Raw genomic sequence first — 13,284 nt, forward strand, 5'->3', positions numbered from 1 at the left:
GAAACCCAAGTCTGCTGGCTTAAGAGTTGGGGTTCTTTTCACTGCATCACTCTACTGCCCTAGAATTTCTGAAACTAGATCATGCTGGAAGCTGACTGATAAATCTAAGCACGAAGCTGGCTCTTGTCTGTATGTCTGTTGAAGTGAATGCAAAAAGTGGAGAAAATCATGTATGTTTTTTCTTCCAGAATATTCTCATTGGTACTTTAAAATATTTCTATCCCCACCCCATCCTTGTTCTAAAAGAAAAATGGAAGTTGTTGGTACCTTTCACTGGAAGAAGTCCCATACCTGAAAAAAAATGTGTAGAATCCAGGCACCACAGATGGAAGAAGAGGGGCTGAGGCATCCGGGAATGCTAAGGCTCCTGGAATGTGTTTTTGGCTGAACATGACTCTGGGAGACCGAATGACCCCAAAATGCTGCCTGTTGTTCTTGGAGTCAACAACCTTTACCTTTTTTAACTTTCTGGCTTACTTCTGGATTCAGGCTGTCTGTTTATTTAGGTGGCTAGAATGTTCCTTCTTGGCTGTGCCTCTTGTGTTTTTTGTGGAACCCACCAGGGGTAACAGAATATTGACCTTGAGTCAGCAGGCTGGTGTGTGTGGCCAGCTTGGCCACATACTATCTATGTGGCCTTGGAGCACGTCACCCAGCCTTTCTGACTCTTGCCGCTTTTTTGTTGTTCTAAAACAGGGATAAAATGCCTTCCACCATTACTTCTTTAGATAGTTGAGAGCCTAAAATAAAGTGTAATTTCACCTATTTACATTCACATACTTTAAGTCTGTGAGTGTAAAGTTTCTTTTTTTGAAGAGTTTATTTATTAGAGAGAGAGATGGTCTTCTTAAACTCATTGACGATTTTGTGGTGCCTTTGAGCAGGGGGGAGGGGCAGAGGGAAAAGGAGAAGCAGATTTCCTGCAGAACAGGGAGCCCGAGGCAGGGCTCAATTGCAGGACACTGGGATCAAAAGTAGACACTTAAACAACTGAGCCATTCAGGTGCCCCTAAAGATTCCTTTTTTAAAAACAAGCAGGAGAAAAGGAGAATGCTGGTTAGTATGGAGAAGGAAAAAGTTAGGCTTTAAAAAAAATATATCAGATTGTGAGCAAGGGAATTGCCATGGGTTAGAAAGAAGGATGGCCAGACTTGATCAAGAAATCATGCTCTAGGCAAAGGAGGGAAACTGAGTGGGGAAGTATTAGAGAGGAAGACAAACCATGAGAGACTCCTACCTCTGGGAAACAAACAAAGGGTTGCAGAAGGGGAGGTGGGTGGGGGGATGGGGTAACTGAGTGATGGGCATTAAGGAGGGTACTTGATGGGATGAGCACTGAGTCTTATACTACATGGTGGCAAATTTGATTTAAATAAAATATAAGAAAAAGGAAAAAATAAAAAAAAAGAAATCATGCTCCAATTTTTTGTGCTTTGGAATTTCCTGATTTTTAAGCATTTCAAAGGCAGTTGTGTGTACCCAGGGATGAGGGCAGGGAAGGGGGAGGAGGTCAGCTTTCTGCCCAGCTGTGAGTTTTCTCACTGGGACTCTAAGGCAGCAGAGACCCAGTGTCCTGGAGTTCCTGGCCCATCTGAAAGCACACTACTGAACACATGTGACTGCAGATGGTACTTTCAGTTCCTGGGGAGAAAGTGTTCTAGAAAGGTTTGAACATTTAAATGTGATCTTACAGGCAGATGGATAAGGTAAGGAGGCCCACAGAGGGGCCTCAATCTTTGAAGACTATTTCATTCACAGGGCTTTCTATATCCCATCTCTCCTCTCCTCATAACAGTAATGCTGTGCACACGGGGAAGATATTATTGTCCTTATTTTATAACAAAAGCATTTGAGGCCATATTGACTGAGAGCTGGCAAGGGACAGAATATAGACTAGGATGTGGGCTGTTATCCTGCCTACTCTTTACCCACCAAGCTATCCAGGGTCCATATTTGCTGAAGCCCAGGAAAATTAAGCAATTCTTACAAGGCCTCACAGCATTAAATAGCAGAGCCAGGACTTTAATCCAGGCATTCCCCACTATTCCATGCAGCCTCTCTAAGGAGCCCTGGAAAGGTTATTTGACAACTGCTGAGCACTAAGCAGGTGCCAGGGTGAGGCCCTGGCCTCTGTGAAATGGCATTCCATGACAGTGGATGGCACACTCGGGTCTACCGTGCCTGCCTGGTAGTGTGCCACAGAGTCTTCACTATATTGTCAGGTACTGATTTCTTTTTTCTTTTTTTTTAATGTATTGCTTTTGAAGTTTCATCTTTTTATTTCCCTTAAGGCCTCCTGGTACTGAAGACTAGAAGAAATATCAAAAGAAATGAGATGTCATTAAACAGCCTCATATAATGGATCTGGGATGAGAACTCCATGCATGAATGGAATTTGAGAGCTTTAGACAGGGAGCTGAATTGGTTGGAGAAGAGAGGCCATTGTCACCCCAGAGAAAGTATGGAAAGTAGCTCAAGGTCCCCATGATGGAGAAACAAAAGAAAGAGCTCCTTCTGACTTGCAATTGACATAAACCTTCTCTGAGGCTTCCATAGCATTAGAGATGGTCTTCTTAAACTCATAGATGATTTTGTGGTGCCTTTGAACATTTAGGGAAAATAGTGGGTTCCCTTGAATGTGCAGACAACAAATTTCTTATAAGCAGTAATAAGAAAGAATTGATGAGACCTGCTAAACTATGTCTTCACTAAAGTCATAGCAGTTGAGTTGGAATTTATCAAACTTATTTCTAATTTCTACTATAATTGACCCTTGACCAATGTGGGGGTGAGGAGTGCTGACCCTTTGTGCAGTAAAAAAAAAATCTGTTTGTAACTTGACTCCCCAAACTACTAGTAGCCTACTGATGACTGAAGGCCTTACTGATAACATAAACAATTGATTAACTCATCATGTGTACTCAGCCACTTGGTCAAACTGTATTTTAAGAAAGTACCATCTCTGGGAGATGCTGAAAAGACACACGGGGTCTATCATTCTGTCATGCCAGGGAAGAATGGCCTCCAGATGCTATCAGCCTCTGGCACAGCTGGGACTTCGATCTAAAGAGTACATGGTATGAAGAGAGCAACACAGACTTTCTTCTCTCTGGAAATAGATTTGTTTTACATGCAACATGGTTTCAGGAAGTCCAGGAAGGCTGCCAGAGATGTAGAAGAAAGTCCACAGAGCATGGCATCACCAAAACCAAGAGGGGAGGAACATTTCAAGGAGAGAGACCTCTTCTGATATCCCTGGTGCCTAAGCATGGGGTCTGACATGTGGTAGGTGACTGATACTTGCAAGATGGCAGAAAATCAGAAAGCCTAGAAGTCACACTAGGCTAGGGATCAATTCCATGGATGTAGATCCAGCTCTAGGTAAACTGAATGTACAGCCTTAATCGAATAATTTAACTCATCTTGGATTGGACCACTTCCAGAATAATTAATATTTTGCTCTCCATTCATCAGAATGAATTACGAATTCAAAAAGCAGAGCTGGAAGGGGCTGTTGAGACCATCTCTTTTCTCTGAGCCCTTTAATCTAAAGAAGTACAGGCTAAGTAAGAGCCTACACTTTGGAAGGGTGCATCAGGATTCAACCCCACATCCTCTTCCTTCCAGGTCACTGTTCCATCTTACAGGGCCATTGTCTTTCTTCATAAGTGGAACTACAATGAAAATATTATAAAGGTTTTCTTCCCCAGTATTCTTTCTTTAGAAATGCCATTATGGTTAACTCCTAGGAATTCCACATTCGTGTTCTAACATGCTGAAAATTATCATTGAAGGCCACTTGATTCTCTGAATACATATGTACACCCACCCACACACACACACACATACACAGAAAATTATAACTGAGGCCTAACTCAGAAACCCTACATTATTTTCCCATCAATCTCTCCAACCTCTTGTACAGTATTGATAGGGTCAGCTGTAAGAAAGAATAAAATTTCAGGCACTATTGACAAGACTAGAGCTTGCTAACCACATACACCCCTTCTATGACAGTCTGTGACATTGCACTTAGAATAAAATGAGCACACCACTGGAGAATTTGGAAGATCAATGTTTTCTACTCTGGCCTAATGAAATATTCTATGCTACTTGATTTTGCCATGAAGAGTACCTTCAAAAAGTTGTTTTTGCAGAAAGTTCTGTATAACATAAAATATATAGTTGACCCTTGAATGACATAGGTTGAGCTCCATGGGTCCACTTATATGCAGATTTTTAAAATAAATCCAGTCCATTACTAAATGTGTTTTATGATTTTTAATAATTTTTTCTCTAGCTCACTTTATTGTAAGAATATAGTACAACATACATATAATGTACAAAATGTGTTAATCTTCCATATATTAAAGGGCTCAGAGAAAAGAGATGGTCTCAACAGCCCCTTCCAGCTCTGCTTTTTGAATTCGTAATTCATTCTGATGAATGGAGAGCAAAATATTAATTATTCTGGAAGTGGTCCAATCCAAGATGAGTTAAATTATTCGATTAAGGCTGTACATTCAGTTTACCTAGAGCTGGATCTACATCCATGGAATTGATCCCTAGCCTAGTGTGACTTCTAGGCTTTCTGATTTTCTGCCATCTTGCAAGTATCAGTCACCTACCACATGTCAGACCCCATGCTTAGGCACCAGGGATATCAGAAGAGGTCTCTCTCCTTGAAATGTTCCTCCCCTCTTGGTTTTGGTGATGCCATGCTCTGTGGACTTTCTTCTACATCTCTGGCAGCCTTCCTGGACTTCCTGAAACCATGTTGCATGTAAAACAAATCTATTTCCAGAGAGAAGAAAGTCTGTGTTGCTCTCTTCATACCATGTACTCTTTAGATCGAAGTCCCAGCTGTGCCAGAGGCTGATAGCATCTGGAGGCCATTCTTCCCTGGCATGACAGAATGATAGACCCCGTGTGTCTTTTCAGCATCTCCCAGAGATGGTACTTTCTTAAAACACAGTTTGACCAAGTGACTGCGTACACATGATGGGGCCTGAAATCCATGCTGGTATCTCTCCTAATTTGCTTTTTGAAAATGATGTAATCACTCAGCGCCTTGGTTTTCCAGTTACAAATGGAAATAATATTTGCCAACATATTCCCTCTACATGTTACAGTTCATCAAGGTTTAAAACTATTGCACAATCCTCTTTCCCCAGGTAATTCTTGTGGCATCAGTCATCATCTACATACTGAGTCCATCCCCTTGGGCATCCCAGCAGAACGCTGGGAGATAACATGGCCTCATTCCTGTCCCCACCTGGACGTCCAATCAGTTACAAAGCCCTAGCAAGCCTCCATTTTTTTTTTCTGCCATTGGCTTCCCTCCTACTGACCTCCTCCACATCCCTTGTTCTCCTTCCATGCATTCTCCATACCATTGGTGTCTTGAGGGCTGTGGCAGAGGGTGGAGATGTGCCCTGGGTGCAGTTAGGAAGGGGGTGCATGGACTATAAAGAATTTATTTTTTTATTTTTATTTTTATATATTTTATTTTATTTTTTAAATTTTTATTTATTTATGATAGTCACACACACACACACAGAGAGAGAGAGAGAGAGAGAGGCAGAGACACAGGCAGAGGGAGAAGCAGGCTCCATGCACCGGGAGCCCGATGTGGGATTCGATCCCGGGTCTCCAGGATCGCGCCCTGGGCCAAAGGCAGGCGCCAAACCGCTGTGCCACCCAGGGATCCCGACTATAAAGAATTTAAAAGCAATAATAAAACCTACTAAAAGTCAGTCTACTTTTTACCATCACCATGCACAGCATTTCTAAATGGTTTCAGCAATGAAGTACTAATTGCTGGAAAAGAAAACCTTTTGATGATCTAAGTTCCATACAATTACTGCAGTTGCTGTGGAATTCAAATAACTAATATATGAGCTTTAAGTGAGTCCATTTGAATACTTACCCTTTAATAAACATTGTATTCCACGTGAAAATGGATCCCCCAGCACTCAGTAACACAGTGGGCCCCTGACACACATGGACTCATCAATCCACATCTTTTGAAAGTTAAGTTTATTATGGTTCAGAAATAGAGGAGCTCACTCTTGTGGTTTGTGTCTTCTGGAGAATCACATTCAAGCATTGAGAAATGGATCCCAATTATACAATGATAGCATAGTGATTATTAAGTTAAAGAGAACTTGATTTACTTCAATTCTGTTATTTCATGTAACCATGTAGAGTATGTATTTAAAATTTTGAGCAGCAAAGCTTTGATATGCGGGCTTTTTTGTTCATACACGAAGTGATTTTCTGATTTTAAATAATGTATTTAAAATGAAAGTACTTTTAAAGGTATTGCATGGGCAGCCTGGGTGGCTCAGTGGTTTAGCGCTGCCTTCAGCCCAGAGCATGGTCCTGGAGACCCAGGATCAAGTCCCTCGTCGGGTTCCCTGCATGGAGCCTGCTTCTCCCTCTGCCTGTGTCTCTGCCTCTCTCTATCTCTCTCTGTGTGTATCTCATGAATGAATAAATAAAAATCTTAAAAATAAAAAGGTATTGGACTAAACCTAAACAACTTCAGAAAATAATAATTATTGGAAACAATTTTGCCCTATAGAGAAAGAGAAGTGTTAAAAATGACCTATCACATCTCTGCAAGGTGGCCGGAGTAATCTTTTTTTAAAACTCAGGACTGATCCTTGCTTAACATCACTGGGTTCCAACCCACATCCTAGGCTACAAGGTCACACACACTGTGACTCCTTGCCACCCCATCTTGGGTCACCCCATGCCCCCACTGTGTAACAGCCAGTCACACCAGCCCTCCTTGCCTTTCCTGTGCCAAGCTCCATCCCTTTCCCCTTTGCCGCGTGGATTCCCATGTCTGTGCAGATGTCCTTTCCTAGGGAAGCTTCTCTACCTCTAGTGTTACCTCTCATATAATCTTCCAGCATTTTGTACTTGAGCACTGACCAGGGGTGCTAGTCACCCTGCACACATGACCTTCCAATTAAGTCCCGCCTCTCCCAGCTGAGAGAACAGGCACCTGTCTGTGTGGTTACATCTCCATGGGTACCTCAGTGCCTGGCACGTGCCTTTATGGCACAAGAGAGAACACCCTGGAATGGGCCTTATCTTGAGGGAGTAGTCAAAGGAGAGCTCCTTAAGATCTTTGGTTTTATTTATTATTATTTTTTTAATCCCAGGGAAGCAGGTCCAGATCACAGACTGTCACATTCTGGAGGATGACTTGCTGGTGGCTGTGACTGGTCACCAGCCCCGCTCTCTCTCTCTCTGCACTGTTGCTGCCATGTTGGCCAGGCCATGACAGACCAAGGCTGACACGACTTTTCCAGCCCTGTGGGAATGCTCTTCAGGTCTCAGTACTGGCCATGTGCATGACCCTTTTTTGCACAAGAGGGAACTAAATGGATCGGGTTCTGATAGCTCTCCCTACCTTTCCCTTACTCCCCATAAAACATAATCTCTTTTGCGTGGGATTGCACAAAAATGTAATCTGTTGAATGGGCACCACATTCACTTGGTGTAAAAAAGTGGAAATAGTGTAAAAGATACCGTGTGAAGTAGCTCACATTTCCATGTTGGATTAGTTGGTGAGGGCTGTCATAACAAAGTACGACAAACAGTGGTTTAATGCACAGACCTTTATCATCTCACAGTTCTGAAGTCTAGAAGTCTGAGATCAAGATGTTATCAGTCTTGGTTCCATCTAAGAGCCAGGAGGGAGAATCTGTCTCATGCCTCTCTCCTAGGTTCTGCTGATTTGCTGGCAATCTTTGATATTCCTTGACTTGTAAAGCACCACCCCACCTCTGCCTTCATCTTCACATGACATCTTCCCCGTGTGCATTTCTCCGTGTCCAAATTCCCCCTTTCTATTAGGACACCTATCATATTGGGTTATGGTCCTCACACTGTACCAGTTCCACCTCCCTTAACTAATTATGTCTGCAATGAACCTACTCCCCAAAAAAAGGTTGCATTCTGAGGCACTGGGGATGGGGCTTCAACATGTCAAGTTTGGGGAATCATACTTCAGCCCATAATACATATATATCCCACATGATATTTTAATGGCTGATTGGATATTCATTCATTCATTCATTCATGTCTGCTTGGACATTCATGTCAGATTGGACAATCATGCTCTACTCATGAGCATAGAATATTTTACATATACAAAGTAATTTTTGCACAGTTTTAATATGTGCTGAATTTCTCAGAAATGCAACGACCATGTTTATTGAGGGAAAAAGTGTGCTTTGTTTCGTTTGGAAATTTACCGAAAGTTGCTCATGTCTTTGGAAAATCCTATCACTAAGAGCAATATCACGTATAGCATTGAAATTGCCAAGACAGCACACCAAAAGCACTCTTCATTTACAGAAAAATGTCAGGCTCCTGCAACAGCAAAAATTATCTGGAATGTGCTTTTCATTTTGTTACACAGTTTTCTTCTTTTGAAGTAGAAAGAATGGGATTGCAGAATGTTCTAAGCCAGATTTACAGATATTTCCAATATATTTCCAAAAAAAATGGAAAAAATACACACACATGCATATGATACATACATACTATATGTATAAAGTTAAATATTTGCAGTATCTAGGAGGTTTGGAGCATAATATCTTGTAAAATACTTTTAAGATTTACTATTACCTTTTAAAATTCTTCCTAAGATTGCTAATTGTTGTTGGTTTCATTTCTTTTATTTCCGTCCAACTGCTGGGGCCTCTGTCTTATTCTGTAGTTTTGTCCCCAAGTTTTCAAAAGCCCAACATTTTCGTTGTGTCTTTACTTAAAGGTTTTTTAATGGTGGGGAATATTCTTGAGATTTTGAATAGGACAACTTTAAAACAGTGGGGTATTCAGTGCCTCATTTGGCATATACACCGTTCACATATTTGAAAATTTCAGCCTGACAGAAGCATTCAAAAGGAATTTTAAACATTCAGCGAGAGTTTCTAACCTTCATTTGAGTTCACAGATTAACAATTTAGGAGGACAAAAGGTGCCTGCTCTCTGTTGACATTCATGGATCAACTGATGTGCAAATATTGGATTCTTTCCTGTTGCAATAACAGTCAAATAGCAGTAAATCTACTCTCTAGAAAAGCAAAATGATGAAATACTCAAAGGGGCACATGCATGTATATGTGTGTCTGTGTGTTTAGAATTCTTTTTAATCCAGGGAAGTAGCACATAGTAAGGGCTCAGTAAAAAACAAATAATAATAATGAGGAATCACATTACTCGGCCATAAAAACGAATGAAATCTTACCATTTGCAGTGACATAAATGGACCTAGAAGGTATTATGCTAGGTGAAATAAGTCAGAGGAAGACAAAACCCATCTCATTTCACTTATATGTGGAATCTAAAAAACAAAAACAAAACAAATGAATAAAGAACAGATTCTTAAATACAGGGAACTGGTTGCCAAAGGGAAAGTGGGTGGGGGGATGGGTGAAATAGATGAAGGGAATTAAGGGGTACACTCTTCCACTTATAAAATAAATAAGTGATGTCACAGAGATGAGAAATCTAGCACAGGGAATGCAGTCAGTAATACTGCAGTTACGTTACATGGTGACAGATGGTGACTATACTTATGGTGAGCACTGAGTAATGAATGTATAGAATTGTTGAATCACTGTGTCCCACACCTGAAACAAATATAACATTGTATGTCAATTACATTGTTGAAGAATAATAAAAAGAATCATGGACTTTTTTTTTCAGAGTTAAAAGGACCCTTAGGGATTATCTAGGCAGTTCCACCTGCCAGTCATGTTCCCTTTTCCAGATTGACCATTATTGAGGTCCCCACAGATGAATTGCGGGTGATTACTCATAAACTTGGCCTACTTTGAGGGATCTTACAAAAAACAGTTGTCTTGCATTTGTATATGAATGTCTTTGAGGACTTAACTTATGAGCCACCATATGGCTCCCTGAGGAGTGTCATCTTCAAGAACTCTGTTTTTTGCATTTTTAGCACTTTATTTGTCCACTTCACACACATGGATTACTAAATTTTAGGGGAGAGCATTCTTTATAACTACATTATCAATTGAACTCTTTATGAGTACCCATGAAATAAATTTCTCAAAAAGCTTGGACTTAGGGATCTTTGTCATTGTTCTGAGTAGCTTATTTGTGTTTACTTTTGGAAGGCACAGTTATGCTTTCTGCTTTGCCTTAGCTGCTAGGAAATTGAGATTCAAATTTGTGAAACTAAACATCTTCATAGGACATGGGATGTTATGACATATATTTTGTAAACTTACCTAGAGCTGTCTCATTTTATTTTTCTTGCCCTTTTTTTCTGTTAATCCTGTTTTCTCCTTTTCCTATTTTTAATCTGATTGAACTGTGGGTATTTTGAAATTACATGAGATCTTTTTCAATATTATGCTTAACAGTCTTTGGATCTATTATTTACTGCACAACAAAGTATGCTAGGCACTAACAGACCCATATTAGCAGTTGTGATGAGACAGGCTTAAAAGACAGAGAATCCAATTAGCTGCCTTTTTAATATTGAATAAAACTTTGAGAACCTTCCAGGTAGGAAGAATATGAAAAGGATTCAGGTTTCCCTCAAGTTCTGAGATCTTTTTCAGCTAACTGGGAAAATAAATGATCATATTTAACACATAGTAAAAAATACAGTATATCTTAAAAATGTAATATATTGAGTGAAATTAACCCAGAAGTCTCTCTTGTGGTATGATAATCCTGGGTGAGGCTTATCGGCTCAAATCTGACTTGAAAACTATGTCATGTTGTGACTTCACTCCAGAGATGTGGAATGTTTGATTATCTCCTATCATAAGCTTTATAGTCCTTGTTAAAGGTATAGCTAGGGCTCTGTGTCAGCTGGATTTTGAATAAGAATTCAGTCAACGCTCCAGCCAATCATTCTGGTTGTTAGGGATTTTTAGCAAACTGAGGAGGCAACCCCCCAAATTGCTTGGGAAAGTAGCCTCAGAATTGTTTGGAATGATTTAAGTTGTCTTCTTTATGAGTTAACAGATTATAATCCTAGAAATTAAAGCTAGAAATGTTGAGAATAAAATCCATATTATTACCATTTGTACAAAAATCTGTACATATTTGTATTTTAAGTGTTTATAAAATTTAAGGGGATTTGGATTATTAAGGTAAAATTATCCTTGTGATTCTAACTTAAAGTACATAATTGAGTAAATGATTTATACATGTAAACTAGGATTTGCAATCATGCCACTGGGAGCCCTGGTTTTTCTCCCCCTCCGTGCAGGGTACTCTAAGAAAGTAACTGATTAGTGTAACTCAGTTGCTCTTCAGTAAATAAGTTAATGCCTAATTTCTGGCTGCTGCTTCCTTTTGTGTACCAGCTGTCTTGTTTTGTCTGCATGTGCTGTGTGCTTTCTTACCCATGTGTGTTTCTTCATACTGTTCCAGATACTCACCAGCAGTCCTATCTCTGCTTGGAAAAATTCAGCCCAGCCTATAAGGCACAGCAGAAAATCCCTTTGCCTGACCGTCTTCCCCCTCTTCCTCCTCCACAAGCAGGATGTTTTGCAGCCTCTGTGGTGTTCTACCTTCCTTCTCCTGAAAAAAGTACGTGTGGCTGCCAGCTGCGAGATCCTGTATCCATAAAGGCACGGATCATGACTTGGGCACGGTGTCCCTCCATAGCAGTCACTTAATGCATGTTAAATTGAGCTAACCTAATGAGTTAAATTGGCATTAAATATGCTGACTAGCTAGATGGCAGATCATAACTCGGCCAACTCTTTTTTTTTTTATTTATTCGTGAGAGAGGCAAAGACATAGGCAGAGGGAGAAGCAGGCTCCCTGCAGGGAGCCAAAGGCAGATGCCCAACAGCTGAGCCACCCAGGCATCCCACGGCCAACTCTTCTGTGGGTCCTGTAAAATCATAGGGATTTGAAATATAATCTAGTTCTGTTTCAAATTGTGTTCTGTGGAGAATTTAACTTGAAGAGAGACTTCTGTAGCCTCCACATCTAGCCACTGATTCTGGACAACCCTTTGTTTTCAGATGCATAAACTGAAGATTTTTTAAATATAAAAATGTAGATATCTAATTTCTCTTAAAAATGAAAAGATCCAGTAATACGGATTCCTGTCTTCAAAAGTGTCAGTTGGCTGGCACGCTCTCCCGTTTGCCACAGTCCACAGCACCCCGTATAGTTTCCCTGATGCAGAAGCTGAGTGTCAGGATCAGTGCTAACCCTCCAAAAAGGTGACTGGAATACTGTGGTAATACACCTGGGCTTCTCCCCCTATTTATGTTACTCGCCTGTCATTGAAGGCAATTAACTTGAAGCTCCAGATTTTTCTGATTTTTCTTAAAATTTAAATTGAATTTGCCAACATATACTATAACAACCAGTGCTCATCCCTTGAAGCTCCAGATTTGCAGTAGGTGTGCTTCTATGAGGTACTGTGGGAAAAATCTTGTTTACAAATCAAGCTTCATCTGCAATGCATGTAGTCTGCAATTCAGAGAGACCCGCAGTAACTATAAACCAATTCTTTTGTACATCAAGTAAGCACACCTGATTATAATTCTTTTGCCTTGACAAAGAGCTACATCTCAGCTTGGCATATAATTTTGAGAGCTCAACCTGTCCTGTTAGAATTGTATAAAAATTTCTTCTTTTTATTATGGCATTTAACTTTCGCATGGGCGCAGCTTGGGTTTCAGTGGTTCTTTTTCTTCTGCAAGTAATCTGTTTGTCTGGTTTTCTTTTCCCATGTGGATAAGATCATATCACTTACACAGTTTTTATCATGAAAATAAAACTGTTGCCAAGACAAGCTGAAGACTGAGCAATATTAATTTTTGCGAAGTACATGGTGAGCTCATAAGAGCTGTTGACTGAGACATTCTTTTATTCTAGAAAGTCTCCCTTTTTGTAAATAGTCTTTAAAAATGATTTTACTGGGAGCACCTGGGTGTCTCAGTGGTTGAGGATGTGCCTTTGGCTCAGGGTGTGATCCCGGAGTCCTGGGATTGAGTCCCACATCAGGCTTCCCTCAGGGAGCCTGCTTCTCCCTCTGCCTATGTCTCTGCCTCTCTCTCTGTGTCTGTCATGAGTAAATAAATAAAACCTTAAAAAAAAACCCAGTTTTATTGGTAAATAAATGTCATATAAAAGTTACCCATGCTAAGAGTACAGTTCAACGATTTTTGGTTTCAGAACACTTACATGACCCTAGAAAGTTCCTGTGTGCTCACTTGCGGTTAATCTTTGCTCCTACTCCCCAGCCCTAACCAA

The 13,284-nt window shown here is 40.4% G+C and overlaps 1 protein-coding gene and 1 long non-coding RNA gene across 5 annotated transcripts in view; one reads left to right on the forward strand and one right to left on the reverse strand.

The window, feature by feature from the left end:
• LOC112644655 (uncharacterized) overlaps positions 1-11,720 on the reverse strand; it is a 52,510-nt gene extending 40,790 nt beyond the window's left edge. The window contains exons 1-2 of the long non-coding RNA XR_007414147.1: positions 11,448-11,720; positions 9,272-9,367 (exon numbers count right to left, since the gene is read on the reverse strand). This is a non-coding gene — a long non-coding RNA (uncharacterized LOC112644655). The remainder of the gene's footprint in view (positions 1-9,271; positions 9,368-11,447) is intronic.
• The window catches only part of RASEF (RAS and EF-hand domain containing), a 210,715-nt gene that overhangs the window by 46,806 nt on the left and 150,625 nt on the right, over positions 1-13,284 (forward strand). The window lies entirely within an intron of this gene.

Source organism: Canis lupus, chromosome 1 (genome assembly GCF_003254725.2).
Source record: "Canis lupus dingo isolate Sandy chromosome 1, ASM325472v2, whole genome shotgun sequence".
Taxonomy (NCBI): Eukaryota; Metazoa; Chordata; class Mammalia; order Carnivora; family Canidae; genus Canis; species Canis lupus.